Source organism: Stegodyphus dumicola, chromosome 7 (genome assembly GCF_044657685.1).
Source record: "Stegodyphus dumicola isolate Sdum_Otavi_A_Nest chromosome 7, ASM4465768v1".
In the NCBI taxonomy this organism is placed as follows: Eukaryota; Metazoa; Arthropoda; class Arachnida; order Araneae; family Eresidae; genus Stegodyphus; species Stegodyphus dumicola.
The window spans coordinates 97,959,425-97,976,753 of record NC_140774.1 but is presented as its reverse complement, the minus strand read 5'-3'; the positions used below and the strand labels follow the sequence as shown (position 1 = coordinate 97,976,753).

The 17,329-nt window shown below is 30.0% G+C and overlaps 1 long non-coding RNA gene across 1 annotated transcript; it reads right to left on the bottom strand.

The window, feature by feature from the left end:
- Nucleotides 1-6,382: 6,382 nt before the first annotated feature.
- On the bottom strand, nucleotides 6,383-11,823 carry LOC146996276 (uncharacterized). The gene is made up of 3 exons (XR_015041894.1): nucleotides 11,755-11,823; nucleotides 9,129-9,218; nucleotides 6,383-6,524 (listed from the first exon to the last, which is right to left on the bottom strand). It is a non-coding gene; the product is annotated as an uncharacterized LOC146996276 (long non-coding RNA).
- Nucleotides 11,824-17,329: the final 5,506 nt, after the last annotated feature.

Sequence of the window (17,329 nt, the reverse complement as noted above, 5' to 3'; positions counted from 1 at the left end):
ATGTTATAAGAATCGAAATCTTACTCTATGGATTACCTATTCTGCATATGAAAATTTAATTGTTATGCTTACACTGGATTTCGTCTTGTATATGTTGGCTGTAAATATTAAGTAATAATATTTTCAAATTTTTCTTGTTGTTTCACAGTTGATCAGAGAACTTTCTTACAAGTTATAGGCACGTGTTTTCATCCGTTTTTGAGTTTCATATTGAAAATGTGTTTACGATTAAATTCTAATTGCTACATAATATATTTTGTAAACATTATTTTAGATACTTTTCTAATATCTTTGAACACAAATATTATGTACGTTACAGGTTAACTCAGAAAATCTTTTACGAAGACATTTATCCTATGAACAGATGGGCATGATGTGCATCCATGCCTTATATGGCATTCGAACTTGAGCCCTTCTGTACGGCAATCGGTCAATATAATCACTTACCCGTCTCTGAGGCACTAATCAGAAATATCAAGTTATAAAAGTATTCTATTAAATTCATCGATAGTTCTTAGCATAGAAATAACTATACTTTGAAACTGCAAAAGAAAAATAATACTTTTTGATCTATTACACTATTATATTAGTAATGAATGACGTTTAGTGCTGTGCAGTAATAAGTAACAATATTTTTTTTTTTAAAACAAACGAAATTTTAGTTTACAAACGCAGTTAAAAACTAGTCTGTACGAGGTTAACTTTAATTTGAATTTATAAACAGAAGAATAATTTTATTGGGCTAAAAAATTCATTGCAGTTTCTTCGTTCATTTTCTGGTAAGTTCTTTAATAATGAGAATTAGTTTTTCAAAGCGACTGAGGTAAGAAGTAACTTGTTTTTTACCTCTCTGTAATAGGAAAATAAGGTTTGAGAATGGGAAGAACTAACATTAAGTTCTTACTCTCCTCAAACCTCACTTTGCTACCTCTTTAACCATACAAATATTCGGTCTCTGCTAAACAAAGCGCGAAAAAAACATATCCAGCGCTCTGCAGTCTTATATGTTATGCCGACAATGCTACATGACTCCTCATAATTTAACAATAATTGCTGCTTTATTAATTTATTTGTAACATCCAGAAAATGCAGTAAACACGTTTCTTCAAGGTATATAACACAAAATTAAATGTTGTTATGAAAACTCAAAATTAGATAACGGATTAAATAGATGTTCAAACTTTAAATTAAAATGATTTAATTTTTAAATTAAACGCGTTCTTTAAACTCAGCAGTTTTATTACTTTATTTTATACTATAAATAACAATTGAAGTTGAAAATCTTAAAGTTTTGATCATCATTATCATTGGTCGTAAAACTGCTTCTCAAATTTTCTTTGCTTTTGAGAAACCGAGCTCCGCTCAGAATGTAACACCTCTGAGCACTTTTTCTGTAGCCGATGCCCCAAGAAGATTTCTCTTTTGTTAATGTGGCAGATTTATGTGTCAGACCTTCCCTTCTTTTGTATCCCCCTACAAGGAAAACATCCCTTCACATCCCTTCCCCCTTCACAACAAAGTCGCAAAACGCCCCCAACGGTTTTAATTGTTCCGTAATAGTGATATCCTTGAAGAACCCCACAAAGTGGAAAGTACTTACCTTCTGATTTCCAGAATTCAGCTATTCTGCTAAACGTTAATAGCCGTCGTTCCAAATTCTCTTTCAGTTACGAACTGACTTGCTGACGCTTGCAAGCGTTACATTGACAGAGTGTGAAAAGTAAGTTTCTAAATGTTTCCTTTATTCTACAAAAATGATCAGAACTAAAAAAAAATATCTCAGATATCTAAAAGACGATTTACAGCAGAATAAATCAACGTATATTATCGGATTCGTCAGAAGATGAAGTAGTATTTAATTATGAAAAAGGACTGTGTCGAATTTTCGCTCTAGCAAATATTCTTTAAGTTCCATTTCAAACTGTGATTCGAAATATGAACTTTTATGTCTCAAGAAGAACTGACTGATGACGATTACCAAAACGATTATCCCATTTTAAGGAATATTCCAAATATAGGACTAATAAATATTCCGTTAGACTTTATGTCCCTTGCGTGCTTAGGAGTAGTACAAAAAATGATTACTATTAGGATAGGCGGAGGCACCTTACAAGCACGATTACCACATAAAAAATGTTGAACTATTTTTTTTTTTTAATGACCAGTTTTTAAAGCCTTATGTACCAATTGAATTTGCAAGAAAACCAAGGAACTAACTCTAAAAGAATTGAAACACTGGAAAGCTACAGAATACCGTCAATTTTTACTGTACACTAGCCCACTTATTTTTTTATTTATTTATTTACTTTTAAATTTAACAAAAAGCTACATGATCATTTTTTACTACTTCATATTTCGATTAGACTCTTATGTAAAATACAGAATCAGACGGCAAATGATGAATACGCACAGTCTCTATTAAAACTCTTCGCAGTAAATTTTGGGCTTTATTATGAAAAACAGTATATTGCTCATAATGTTCACGGCCTACTGCATATTTGCGAAGATGTAAAAATGTTTGAGCCGTTAGATAATTACAGTGCATTTAAATTTGAAAGCTATATATCTTCTATTAAAAAATTGATTAGAAAATCTTCCGCTCCATTACAGCAAATAGCAAGACGAACTCATGAACTGTTTAATCATATTGTAGCCATGAATAATGATTCAATCAACATAACCGACTTAAGTTCAGAATTTCAAAATTTACACACATCTGGTCCGCTACTTAAAGGTTATTAAATGCTTAATTTTATTATTCAATTCTGAATACAAATTAACTGAAGTCAGAACTGAATTTGTAGAATAATTTAATTATGAATATATCGAAGAATTCAGTTTTGTGCTATTGAATGGTTAAAAATGATCGAAAGATTTTTAATACTTTAAAGCAAAATTTTCTCTTATAATATTTTGTATTAATAATTCATTTCAAGTCTCTTGCTCAGTTTTAGATATATTTACAAATTATTAAATAAATTGAAATTCAAATTAGAAAATAAATTGTATAAATATTCTTAACATTTCTTATTTTTCCATAGTAACCACAGATGGAGGACCTGAGACTGTCTGTGGAAAATAAGCAAGTTTCAGGTTATCACAACACCTTCACACACTTTCACTGGAATATAAAGAAGATTTCTGGGGATATACTGGGATGTAACATTAAGCAGTTGAGAGTATGTATTTAAGAGGTTAAAGGGATATTGTAACTAGTATTTCAAATCCTGATAACATCCCATACGCTGTCGGTGGGACCTAGATAGGATGTCCTAAGGATATACTGGGATGTGACATTAAGCACTAGGGAGGATGAGTTTAGGAGGAAACTGGGTTATTACGGGATATCCTGAGGATGTAGTAAGTAAGACTTTAAATCCTAATAACATCCCATACGCTGTCGATGGGACATAGATAGGATGTTTTTAGGAGGTTAGTGGGATATCCCGGGATGTCCTGAGGATGTAGTATGTAGGAGTTCATATCCTAATAACATCCCGCACGCTGTCAATGGGACTTAGTTAGGATGTCCCGGGATGTGACATTAAGCACTCGGCAGGAGGTGTTTAGGAGGTTCGCGGGATATTCCGAGGATGTGCGCATATCCCGCGAGCAACATTCTCGGGATATCCCAAGGATGTTTTTGTGCTATGTGGGTACAAAAGTAATATTTATATTTACGAATTGAGTTTTTCCTTTTCACTTCTTTATTTTGCAAAAGTTTTTTTTTTTTTTTTTCCCTTTCCAAAATTTATTCCTTTTCGTATTTTTACTTTACTTTATTTTAATTTTTTGTTTAAACTTTCCCACATAGCACAAAAACATCCTTGGAATATCCCAAGGATGTTGCTCGCGGGATATGCGCACATCCTTAGGACATCCCGGAATATCCCGCGAACCTCCTAAACACCTCCTCCCGAGTGCTTAAAGTCACATCCCGGGATATCCTCAGGACATCCTAACCAAGTCCCATCGCCAGCGTGCGGGATGTTATTAGGATATGAACTCCTTCTTACTACATCCTCAGGACATCCCGTAATATCCCAATTTCCTCCTAAACTCATCCTCCTGAGCGCTTAATGTCACATCCCAGTATATCCTTAGGACATCCTATCTACGTCTCACCGACAGCGTATGGGATGTTATCAGGATTTGAAACACTAGTTACAATATCTCTTTAACCTCTTAAATACATACTCTCAACTGCTTAGTGTCACATCCCAGTATATATACAGAGGAAAATTCCAGTGAAAGTATGTGAAGGTGTGATGATCTAAAATCTACTTTTTTCACACAGATAGTCTCAAATCCTTTTCCTATGGTTGCTATGGAAAAATCAGAAATGTTGAAAATATTTATACAACTTATTTTGTTTTTAAATCTGAATTTGTGAATATATTAAAACTGAGCAAGGAATTTAAAATGAATTATTAATACAAAATATTAAAACTGAAAATTTTGCTTTTATTTTTAAGATATTAAAAATCTTTTGATCATTTTTAAACATCCAATAGACCCCAAATTGAATTATTCATAATTAAATTATTTTACAAAATCAGTTTCTAATTTCAGTTAATTTGTATTAAAAATTGAATAATAAAATAAGCCATTTAATAATCTTTACATAAATGAATCATCTTTCTTTAAAACATGTAAGAAATTTATAGTGTTTTGATGACACTGTTGGGAAATTGTTAAAAGAAATAAATTGTATTTTTAAAACTAAATTCCTAGCCTCAGAATAAATAAATATGTTTTCGTAACATGAGAATGCTGCAGGCTTTTTTATATATTTAATATTTAGTCGTAAAAATTTGACATTATGTTAACAATTCTTTATATCATTCAAAAGGTAACTCAAGAAGCTCTTCTAAAATTCTATCTTTCTGCTCACACAATTAAAAAAAAAATCTGAAAGGCCTCAGATTTTAGCAGTCACTCAAAGAGGCTAAAAGTTTAAGAATGCATAGATTATCAATACAGATGGGGCAGTGGAAATAGCAAAACATTTTATAAGATACTGACACCAGAAAGTTATATATCTTCTATATATTTGAAAAATGAAGAAATATATCATGTAATTATGTAAAAATATTAAAATGTTTTCAATTAGATATATCATGAATTAAATGCATTTTAAATCAATCAGATTAAAAATTAAAAAAAGCATTGTTAAGAATTGTGTGTAATGCTTTTAAATAGCTTGGCTTATTAGTCAATAATATATTAGATTTTAAAGGTAAATATATTAAATTTTGCCAAATGACAAGACTTGAATGAAAAGCGAAACAAGTTTACGATTGACAATATGAAGTCACATTTCAAAACTAATAGCCCTTTTAGATTAAAAAAACGTTCTGAAAATAATCTGCAATGGTTCATTGGTATTATTTTACGCAAAATTCAGTAAAATGAAATTTACCCGTTGAAATCAGCACCAAATTAAAATTTGGCATGTTAAAGGCTTTGTAAATTCTAGCGCATGTTAAAAGGTTGTCTCATCCATAATTTTATTACTAACCATTCATTTAAGAGCAAAATAAAACAGTAATTGCCATTTATATGACAATCAATATCAAAAATTTAAATCTGCATTTTACGCAACATAGAAAAACTTCAAAAGATCTACTGTTTACCATGCAATTAAGGAATTTTATTCTGCAATCAACTCCACCAATTATTAATTCCATTAAGTATATTCAGTTTACACTTTCTGCTCAATATATACTATGTAAAATTTTCCATAAATTTATTAATTCATTTTATTTTGAGGTGAGCTTTTATTCAACTCTCAATGTCAACGAGAATGTTTAGTTCATTTTTTATTCGGTCTCAAAAGAGAAATCAAAATACGTGGATTTATGTACGTGTATTTATGAATCAAAATACATGAGAAATCACAGTGAGAAAAGCACTGCTACCTTAAACTGTGATTATATATAACAAATGCAGTGAATTATAGTTAAAAAATAGTGAAAATATTTATATTTATGAACTATTTCATATATAACATTTTCAGTTTCGCATATGTGGCAATTTAAGAACTTTACGTATACCAATTTTTTGAAATATCTGCAAATTTTTGTATTTTCAAGGAAAGCTTATTCTTTCACCTTTAGTATATAAGTAATGGTAATTTACCAGATAAAATTACTTAATGGGAATTACAGAAAAATATCTAACCACTTACCATCGTGACTTCATCTGCAGAGAGACTAAAAAAGTAGTTCAGCTAAATCTGCTATAATAAATATGTATAATAATGCTAAATTATGTAATATCTATTAATATGACAAATTTTTGTAAAACTATTTATTTGGATGAAAAATAAACACATTCAGAAATTTATGGCACTATATTATGATTAACAGAGGAAAAACACTTTTCAAAATTCAAAATAGTTTTTATTAATCCAATTTATCACATTTTATTTGAATTCATGAAAAACAATCTTATATCCATGTATTCTTATATATATAAGAACTCTTGATAAACTGGATCTCTGTCATTGCCTTTCACAGCACCTAAAATAAAAAAACACTCACAATTACTATATGTGAATATAATTCATAATTAAATTTAAACAAATGACTATTAGAATGCAAATTAAAGGAAGCATTTAAAATATTTTAACATTTAGCACCTATAAACAGAGTAGCAATTATTTGATTTTTCGATTATAGTAAAATAAACATGGGGGATGCCTTTTAAAATTTTTTATGTCAGAAAATAAACTCAAACCACCAGCTGAACATATGAGCAGTTTTATCAATCAGCCACTGGTAGGTAACCTGGATACTGAATCAACATATAAAGTTGCCAAGATAAAGAAAGAAACAAAATTATGATAATCACATCTTACCTATTCATAAAACTATTTTAAATTTAATGTGTAGGCAAGTCCAAAAAGAGTGAGAATGAATTTATTTTGCAACACAAAGTAAAGTCTTGCAGGAGCAAAAAAAAAACTTGTCTCATGAGATTGGAAGTAAAAAATAATTAACTGCATCTGGTAACATTTATCTGACAACTCATAAGTAATTGTTAGCTACGTGCAGAAAATAAAATCTGATCATGTTAATGCAATTTTAAACTTTTGAATTTAACTGCAGAAATTTACCAAAGAAGTACTTGTAACAGTAGTAAATGAAGATGTGGCTAATCTTTACTGTATGGTACACTTTGGTTTCTGTCTGAAAAAAAATCGCAAAATGGTATTGGTTGTTTGTGAAATGTGGAAGCCCGTTGCGTCAAATAAGTTTTTCGGTAACCCTAATGTTGGCGAAAGTAGCCTTTGGGGGGGGGGGAAAAAACCATCGTTTGAGTATGTCTGAGGTGACTAAGAGACGAAAAATTTAATTGAATTGCTTACCTGGAGGATGGTGGTGGGAAGCCTAAATATATGCATGTGAAAAAAAAAAGGTATGTTAAAAAAATGATGTTTCATTTATTTTTTTGTCTCTGTGTGTTAATTTTTGTTAGAAGATTTGTTGTTTAATGTTTTTATGCTAGGAAATATGTATTTTTGGTAACTTATTCCTCTCTGTTTGTGTATTTTTGGTTGTCTGTGTGTTAGGCAGTGGCAAATTTTTTCTGGTAACTATGATATTTTTAACTTTCTGATTTTCTTAAAGTGAAAATAGATCAATGTGTACATGGACAAAGTTAAGGCAGTGCACAATGCCCAGTTTGTGCAGTTCTCTGTTTTAATAGGTCGATGTGTACATGGACACAGAGTTTGTGTATGTCTTTGACTTCTTATTTTGGTTTTGTGTAGCGGCCACCTTGAAATTGGTGCCGATCCTCTCAGGTGACGATCTTGATATAAAAAAAAAAGAAACGATTCGCCAAGGGTTACATTAGAGTAAATTTTTATCAAAGATGTTCTACCATAATCACCATTTCAGTGGTTTAAACACTAGGTGGAGCAGTAGGCAGAGATGAAGATTTTTGAGTTTTGTTTACACAGCATGATGGTTTAGGCACTCCAGCCATTACAGTGAACAAAATTATAATAAACATAGCCACAATAATTGTCTATAAATATTGATGTATAACACTGCATTAACTAATATATTTCTTATGCTAGTATATACAGAATCCTTAATCGAAGGGAAAATCAGAAGACTGTGCATACATTTTCCTTTAACTGAAACATGGATTTGACCATACAAATCTCAGTCTTACGGGACATGCCACACTATGCAGATAGACAGTAAAAAGTGCTTGTGTTGTTTTTATTTGTTAGAGATATGAAATAAATATACTTCTAGATTTTAATTTTTTCTTTTCTTGTTTTACATTTGGATTACCTATCAAAAAGTAAGGAATTTTGATATTATTACAATATCGGAGTTAAAATAACAATTATTGGACATGTTAAAGTAATGAAAATTTTAAATTAGGTTAAAAAGTAACCCTTAATGTGGCATATTTTTGAATTAAACTCTATCAACATTAAAAACAACAAAACGTCCCTCTTTATTAAGGAATTTGATTAACTAATTTTAAATACGGAGCTATGAATGAATTTTTTCCCTTGCATGTTATAATAACTGAAATAAAATTACTCTGATACAGTCAAAATTCCTAAATGCAAGTACATAAAATTTACTTTAGCAATTTAATGAGATGAGACACACTGAACACATGAATAAATTTCTATCAAAGAATAATTTATTAAATTTGGCCCATTCCATAGTAAACTTTAACCACTAGATTACATTATTACACCATGTTATCAGTTTGAAAAGCAAGTCATATGCCAGATCTTGGATGTAAAAGAAATGCACAAAATAATATACAGATTATTGAAAAATGATGTATACCAATGTTTATAGATATGATTAAATGTAACAGAAAATTTACTGTCACAACCACATTTTTAAGTGAAATGTATTATTTTAACATTTTACAATATTTAAGGTATGGCATTAAATGCAACATTATGTGCCTGGACATAAGTTAGTAAATTAAAAAAAAAATAATAATCAAAGAATGAATGTCATGAAAAATTTCAAAAACAAGCAGAATTTAAGTTAGAAGACCTTTAGACACTTATGATAAATAAATTTGAGAATTCTTCACCCAAAATTAAATTATAATTAACTAAAACCAGTTTGACTGACCTTCTACAAAATCCTTCAGCTGCAATTTTTTCTAGCTTGAAAACCAAATTCTTCTCCACATGGTAATAACATCTCAACCAGTTGAAATTTCTGCAGAAAGTTTGATAACACAGTAACAGAATTAATAGAATAGAAAAATTAACACAAAAGTATAGAACATCATTTAAACTTAACATTATTACAAATTTTGGTGCTTTCTGACTATCTGCAAAGCTGTGAAAATTGGCAAAATGGTTAGTTTATGGTTCATATCTACTGCTCTGTTCACAAGTAGTAATTCAAATAAGCACTTTATAAGAAACAAGAAATTTTAGGATGCACACACACAAAAATATATATATTGGGTCAATATTCACATATTTTTCATTGAATGGAATACTATTCAGAAATAAAGATTAAATATAAAGCATGTAAATACATGTGTGTGGTATGCATATTCATAGTTTGCTATTATCGTGTGCATATTCTTGCTGTTTTAGCTTAAGTTGAAGCTGTGAGGGTAGATGATAAGAAAGTATCAGAATTTTTCATGTATAAGAAAAAATTGCCCTGACAATAGTATCTCAATTGTTTAGCACTGACATTTACATAGCGCATTAGAAATATATAGTAATATATGTATAATAAAAGATAATTGCATATTATTAATTCATTTTTTTAAATGCCAAACTTTAACAATTCTTTCACATATAATTAAACAGAATTCTTTCACATGAACATCTAAAATCCATTCTTAACTAAAGAATAAATAATAAAACCATGTAAATTTCTTATCAAGCCCATCATTTCTGAAATGTCTACTTCTGAAAGTTCCCAGCATTTCTCAATATATTATTAAACTAAGCATCGATGATCGTCATGTTCGCTAATGTGGCAATATCTTTCACACTTCTTTGTTACCACAAGTAACAAGTAGGCTTCAATACATCTTTAACTGTTACATGCTACTTTTGTCTAAAATTTGTACAAATAATAAAATTAAATGAGCTCTTTATAATATGCTCAAAGAAATAATTTTGTATGAAAATTTGTATGTTATATATTGGCATGATTAATGATTCAGGAAATAATTCAGGTTTTCAAAGTGCTTCCAATAATTCAAATTTCAGCTTGTGTCAAAATAAAATCTATAACACAAAGATAAGCAAATTTCCTTATGAACAATGCATTTTAACATTATTCAATCACACAGTACTGATTGCTTCAATAAACATTACTGTAACTGTGTTATTTAAAAGACTGTAATGTTTTAATTATTTCCTTAATTAAAACATTACAGTCTTTTCCTTCCTGCTAACACCAAAAGAAAACCCAGATAAGAAATATAAAAATATCAGCAAAAATAAATTATATTATTGAATGACACTTTACATTAATTAAACTTATGCATACATTATTTTATTATAAATTATTTCAAAATCAAAGAAGAGAAGAGCGAGAAACTTTAATATTGACATTTCTAAAATGATATAAACATTAATCATTTAGTACAGTTTGTTATTTCAGGCAAAAAGAATTCACTTTTCTGGATAGCATTTGTATTTCCATCTCACTTTCAATGAAACATTAAGAGAAATGCATATAATTTAAACACCAGTTTATTTTATTTATCAGACAGATTATGTCAACTCGAAAAAACCTATCAGTAAAATTCGGAAGCAATAATTCTGAATGTTAGGCAACTTGCAAGATTCAACAAAAATTATCAATACTTTTATTATAATGACAATACTACAGTAACATGAACATAAAATTAAACTGCATATAATTATAAAATAAGCCAGCATATAATAATGGTGCATTGGTTTCTAAAACAATGGGCTCCATGAAAAAATACATATATTATGGTAGCTATTCATATTCTTCAGCTTTCCTAATATTCTCATGTTCACTTTACATAACTAAAGTATCTAAAATACAATAAAAATGCAAACAATATTTATGAGAAAATGTTAAAAGCAATCATAAGCATTTGGATTGAATGACCATATTTTGTCTTCCTGCAAGATGAATCTTAAAATGATATGCAGTTTGAAAAATGCTTAATCATTTTATAAAATATTCAAAAAAGATTAAAAAAAGGTACTGTTCTGTTATCAGGACCGGGTTCAGAAATGTATTTATGTATGCTTGTATATTTGTATGTGTGTGTGTCTACATTCAAACATCTATGCACGTACTTATGAACACAGGTTCATACATTTCCGATTCTGGTCCCAATAACAGAACAGTACCCCCAAAAAAACTTGAATTACAAACTAGATTAAGATAATGTTTCAACCATACATATTTTGGACGAAACAATGCAAATTCTTATTTTTATACAATTGTTCAAACTATTTAACATAAATTTATTGCTGCAATAAAATAATAAGCAATCTGATCACACATATTATTTTGAAACTGAATGCATAAACTAGACTAAAAAAAATTCAGTCATAAACATTTGGATAGCAGGGCAAATTAGATATTTGAAAAGACAGCCAGCCATTGAGATACACGTAATTCACGATAGAATGGTAACAATTCATAAAGCTGTGAAATATTTAACTGTCAAAATGACATAAATAACATAAATTCGAAAAGCAAAAAAAAGTAAACATACAAGTATTGCAACTGAACATACCTTTCATGCAACAAAAAATATCCATACAAGTTAACCTCATGGCGCAGCCATTTTGGATTTCGTTTCAAATGACAGATGTTTACGGATATGCGGAGGAATACGAAGAACTAGTAGTTTGCCGGATACAATGTGCAATGACGCGAAAAAATATAGTTCTGTAGAACTTCCTACATTATTCCGTAATAAAAAGAACTATTTCCTAATTTTTTCTTTATCTAATTAATTAATTAATAGGGAAATAGTTAAACAATGCCGAATTCATTTTTAATGAAATGTAAAATTTTGCATGTATGGGACGACCACCTTCCATCCAATATTTCTGAGAATATAAACAAATTTTGGAATCTCAGAAATTTTGGAATCAGTAAATAAATATATAGAATATCGCCTCTCAAACGACCACTTCTGAAAGTGACCAATAGTTCTGAGATTATAAATAAATATTGATATTAAGCATTATTTCTATAAGACGACCATCTCTATATAAGACCAAAGTTTCTAGAATCTTGGATAGTCATCAGAGATGTATCTTTACTGCGAAATTATCGCAAGACTGTAATTCAATATCAATAACAGATCGCGCGATTGAAAAACATTTTCTGTCCTTTAATTAGAGGAAAAAAATTTTCCTTATGAGGTATTTCTCCCGCTTTCCTAGCGTGCCTTCGTGGTGTAATAGTTCTGCACGCTGGGCCGGTATTTCAGAGGTCCGTGGTTCGATTCACGGCGAAGGCGGTTGCTAATTTTTCATCTCTACGGCTTCCCAAAAAAATCTTAATGTCTCTACAGTGGCGCCCGAACTAAAAAGGTGTTGGATGAGGTATATCCACACCCAGGATTTAGTGATTGGATCCCCTTAAAAAAAAGTCGGCTTTTAAAAAGAGAAGTAATATAAGGTATTTCTTCCGCTTTCCTAGCGTGTCTTCGGCCCACCAGCGGCCGAGCGGTAAAGTCGCTGAACCCTGGTAGTGCGATCCGAGGTTCGAATCCCGCGAACGGGCTGGCTGCATGGGTGTTTTCGTGGTTTTCCCCATGTGTAACGTGTATACGAGCCAGTTTCCCTTAGAAAGTCCTCCACGAAGACATCCCTCCCCTTAGGTAGATAGCCCTAGTGTGCTTTGCCATAATTAAATACACCACCACCACACCTAGCGTGTCTTCGTGGTGTAGTGGTTCTGCACACTGGGCCGATATTCCAGAGGTCCATCCTTCGATTCCCGGCGAAGGCAGTTGCTAATTTTTCATGTTTCCTGCTTCCAAAAAAATACCTAATGTCTCTATACTCAAATTTAAAAAAAAAAATTCGTTTCCGTAATTAAATATATATATATCTAATTTTACCTATATTTGTAGTAGGGTTTGTAATCTGTAAGTAATTATACATGTAATTTATTCATTTTTTATAAAAAAAAATATATGTTATTTAGAATTTTGCAAATATTCTAGAAAATGCTAATCCATTGAAAAAAATCTTTTCCATGACTAAATAAATTTTTAAAAACGTCAGAAAAAATAGCAACAAAATAACGAGAATAAATCATCAATCATATCAATATTTTTAATGTACAGCATTTAGAAACAACTTAGTAAAATACATATGAAAAATAAAATAATGTGCAAGTTTCAGATGTGCAATGTCAAAAAATTAAAACTGGTAAATTTGAGAACAAATATCCTCAAAATATTTGACAACGAAAGTCCTCCGGACAATGCAGAATGAATGTCCTCAGGATGTGAAATTGGTGAACTCCTCAGGACATCTGAGAATCAACATCTTCAGGACATCCTGTCATATCCCGGGACATAGCGACTTTAATAAGACATCCTCAGGATGTTAAATTACGATCTCCTCAGGACATCTGAGAATCAACATCCTTAGGACATCCTAAGTATATCCCGGGATATTGCGACTTAAATAGGACATCCTGAGGATGTTTTGTGCTATGGGTTTTTTTTTTTTTTTTTTGGTTTTACAAAAGTAATATTTATTTTTACAAATTTAATTTCCCTTTCCGCTTTTTACTTTAAAAAAGGTGTTACTATATTTTTAACTTAATTTTTTTACAAAAGTAATATTTAGTTTCATAATTTTAATTTTTTTGAGTTTTTTTGTTTACACAAATGTTTTTTTTTTTTTGTTACATTTTTTATTTTACCCTTAACTTTTTCCCTTGTTTTAAATACAATACGATGTTACATTTGCATTTCTCTAAAAGTAAACTTACCTACATTTCTCTGTCTTTGAAATTTTAAGCTGGAATTTACATGCATATAACTTCACTATATAATATTTTCTGTAACATTAAGCCAATATACACAATGCTCTTTCTATATAGTTTAACTGGAATACTACATTTCTTACTTTTTTAGTACTAAGTTCGAGATACTCAGAACGTTTCCTTCTAATGCATTGTACTAACTATTAATGACTGTATTAACTTTTTTGGCCAACTATACAAAACTTTGTTGATTCCCTTTTACACGTCTTACTTTTATTTAAAGGATTCACCAAACTATGTCTGACAAATGTAATTTTTACACTTTCCATTTACACATTTACCCTTATATTTAACTTATAAAACATATTTATGCTGTATTTCTGATTCCTTTTTCCCATAATAAATACAGACTTACACATGTTTCTTTATTGTAAGACTTACTAACTTTAAAACAAATCTTACAAGGAGAAATAAATTTTCATGGTATGAAGCCAACTCAAACCAATGCATGGAGCATTTCTACCCAGTTATGTTTAGATACATACCAATAGTACTTCATTTCTTCTTATTTTACTCTACAGACATTTATACATATATATTCAGAACACTCCCTTTTATTCAGTAAGATTCATTTATACTACTAAAACAAATTTTGCTAACTCTTTGAAATATTTTACGAAAAATATCTTGTATTTTCTTGCACACATCCTACTTAAATCACGAAACATACACGAAACATTTGATTTTTCCTTCATGTGAAAACGTCACTCGGATTCTTAATATGATTCCACCATTTACCGAAGAACTTTATAAACACTACTCTATTTGAACTTATCACAGCCTAACTCTCTTAACAAAGTACAGAAGATTGAATTATATTTTAACTACAGAGAAGAATATCCACATTGTAATGAATTATTTTAAATTTGAATTATAGTCACATTTTGTGAAGAGCTTAAAGTCTATAATACACATGGCATTAATATTCAGCCATGGAAATGAAACTTTATCGCCTTTTTCCCAATTTGGAATATAAAAATTTTTTAACTTGGAATATTTTTAACGTATTCATTGTATTTTAACTGAAATATACCCATATTTCCCATTGTCAATCATTTATTTAGCACTGAAATCTTACAGCCTTTTGAGAACGAAATTTAATTTATCATACCTGACAAATGACTCCTACATAGTTATGATACATTACACGAAATATTGAGTAGAGTTCCAAATTATGATCTAACATAGTAATTAACATAAAAGACCTAACACAAATAATTTTAAGATAGAAATTTCAAACTGACATTGCTTACTAATGAACTTTTACAGCTTTTTTTGACTGACATTTAACTTCTCATAGATAATAAATAAAATTACACACAAATAATTATACAAAATAGGTAATAATGACAGAAAGTCCATATAATGATCTACTATAGTCACCAACTTTAAAAATTTTAACGCATTTCTAATATAAGAAAGACCACACTTTTTTTGAAAAGCATTATTTTAATTAAACATTGGAGCCACGCAGTCCTGCGCACATGCATAACATCTTTATTTATCATGAGCATGACACATAATAAGTAAATAAAATTTTCACAAAGTACGAAACACATTTCTCTTTTAACTGAACTGTACTCTTAAGAAAAATGCAGTATGGAATGCTTAGAACACTCAGGGCCACAGTTCCTCATTTCCCCACGCATTGACCAAAATATACATGTACTTTAAAATCAGTTAAACAAATTCAACTGTTAGTATTCAAAGAGGAATACTTCACAAATTAGATGAAAGAAAGGTACACAATGAACTTGAGTGAAAAATACACAAAAGCATGTAAGGACCGAGAAAAAGATGTATTCGTGGAGAACTTTTTTAAGATAAACTTGCTCTATTTTTGCACATGCGTTACATTTTGCATTTCAGATTAAGGAAACATTCAAGATAATTCCTGTATAACTAGGGATTTTATTCACACTTGTTAGTACTGTAATTTATTAGAACAGTCACAGACATATAGGACAAGTATGCCATTTCCAAGGAAAACAATTTTCCCAAGCCAGACTTTAACAGTGAAATATAAAAGGGAATAAGAATATCCCATATTTAAAACAAAATTAGTATCTGAGTATGCAAAAACATGAACAAGAAACGAATATTTTTTCTGAAAATGTTCCGAATGGTTTAAGTCAGGACTAGTTTCATGAACAGAGCATGAAAAATAACGATGAATTTTTAATTTTATTTTGTCTGTAGTACACTTACTTATGCTAAAATCTTCCATTTTGGTTGACTGTACTTTACATTCAGACCTAAGTTGATAAATCAGAGTGATTTTGTGTTTTAAAGCTTCAAATTCAGAAATACTACAACTCAAAAGCAAAAAGATTAAAACGACAAGAGAATATACTGCAAGCAAGCGAACGTGATAAATGACTTTTTGTGCTGAATTTCATGAATTCATAGATGGGGTGCAAAATTTTAATGCACTGTATATGAACTATTTTTCAAATGTATTACGATCACCAACTTTACATAGACTTTAAGTAAACATTTCATGTTAATTTACCATTTTATCTATGTATTTACTAAATTTTTGCATTTTGTTTATAAATATAATAACAAAAGGACATAAGAGAACATTTGTTTCTTGAAAATGTCCATAATTTTACCCAACTGTTATTTCTTTCATAGCTTTGAAGTAACCTATTAAACACATAGTTATCTTGTATTGACCAGACAGCCGTTGGTCTTGCCAATGTCTGAGGGAAGTCACAAAGCTAGAGAATTTAAGTAATATTTTACCAGTACGGAGAACTTCTTACGGCGTTTTCGATGAAAATTGACCGAATTTAGTAGTTCATTACTAACCTAGGAGCCTTTAACTATTTTTTTTATTCGAAAAAAACACACCAGAAATTATCATCAAGATTTTCCATACAGATATATTGTACTACTTTTCATGCCATTACATTTCAAATGAAATTTGATTCATTGTCAGATAGTTAAATGTTTGTTATTTTTTCGCATACGAATGCATTTTCGTGTCTCACATACGCTCATTACATATGATTTAACAAAATTACGAACAAGTTAGAAGTTAAATGAATATTTCCTGAAATACTGTACATTTCATTCCGGAAAGTTTACATGAGTACCTTCATTTCGAAACCCCTAATGTTTCTTTTCCTGAATTCAAAGTAAATTTTGAGTGTAGAATTTTCAGTTTTGACAGAAGTTATTTGTAAGTGGCTGTGATGTGTTCGTGTTTTCATAAACCGTTTTTGTGAAACACCCTATTGGTAACCTTTAGAACAGTTTAAATATTACCATTTTTTACCTTACTGCCACTG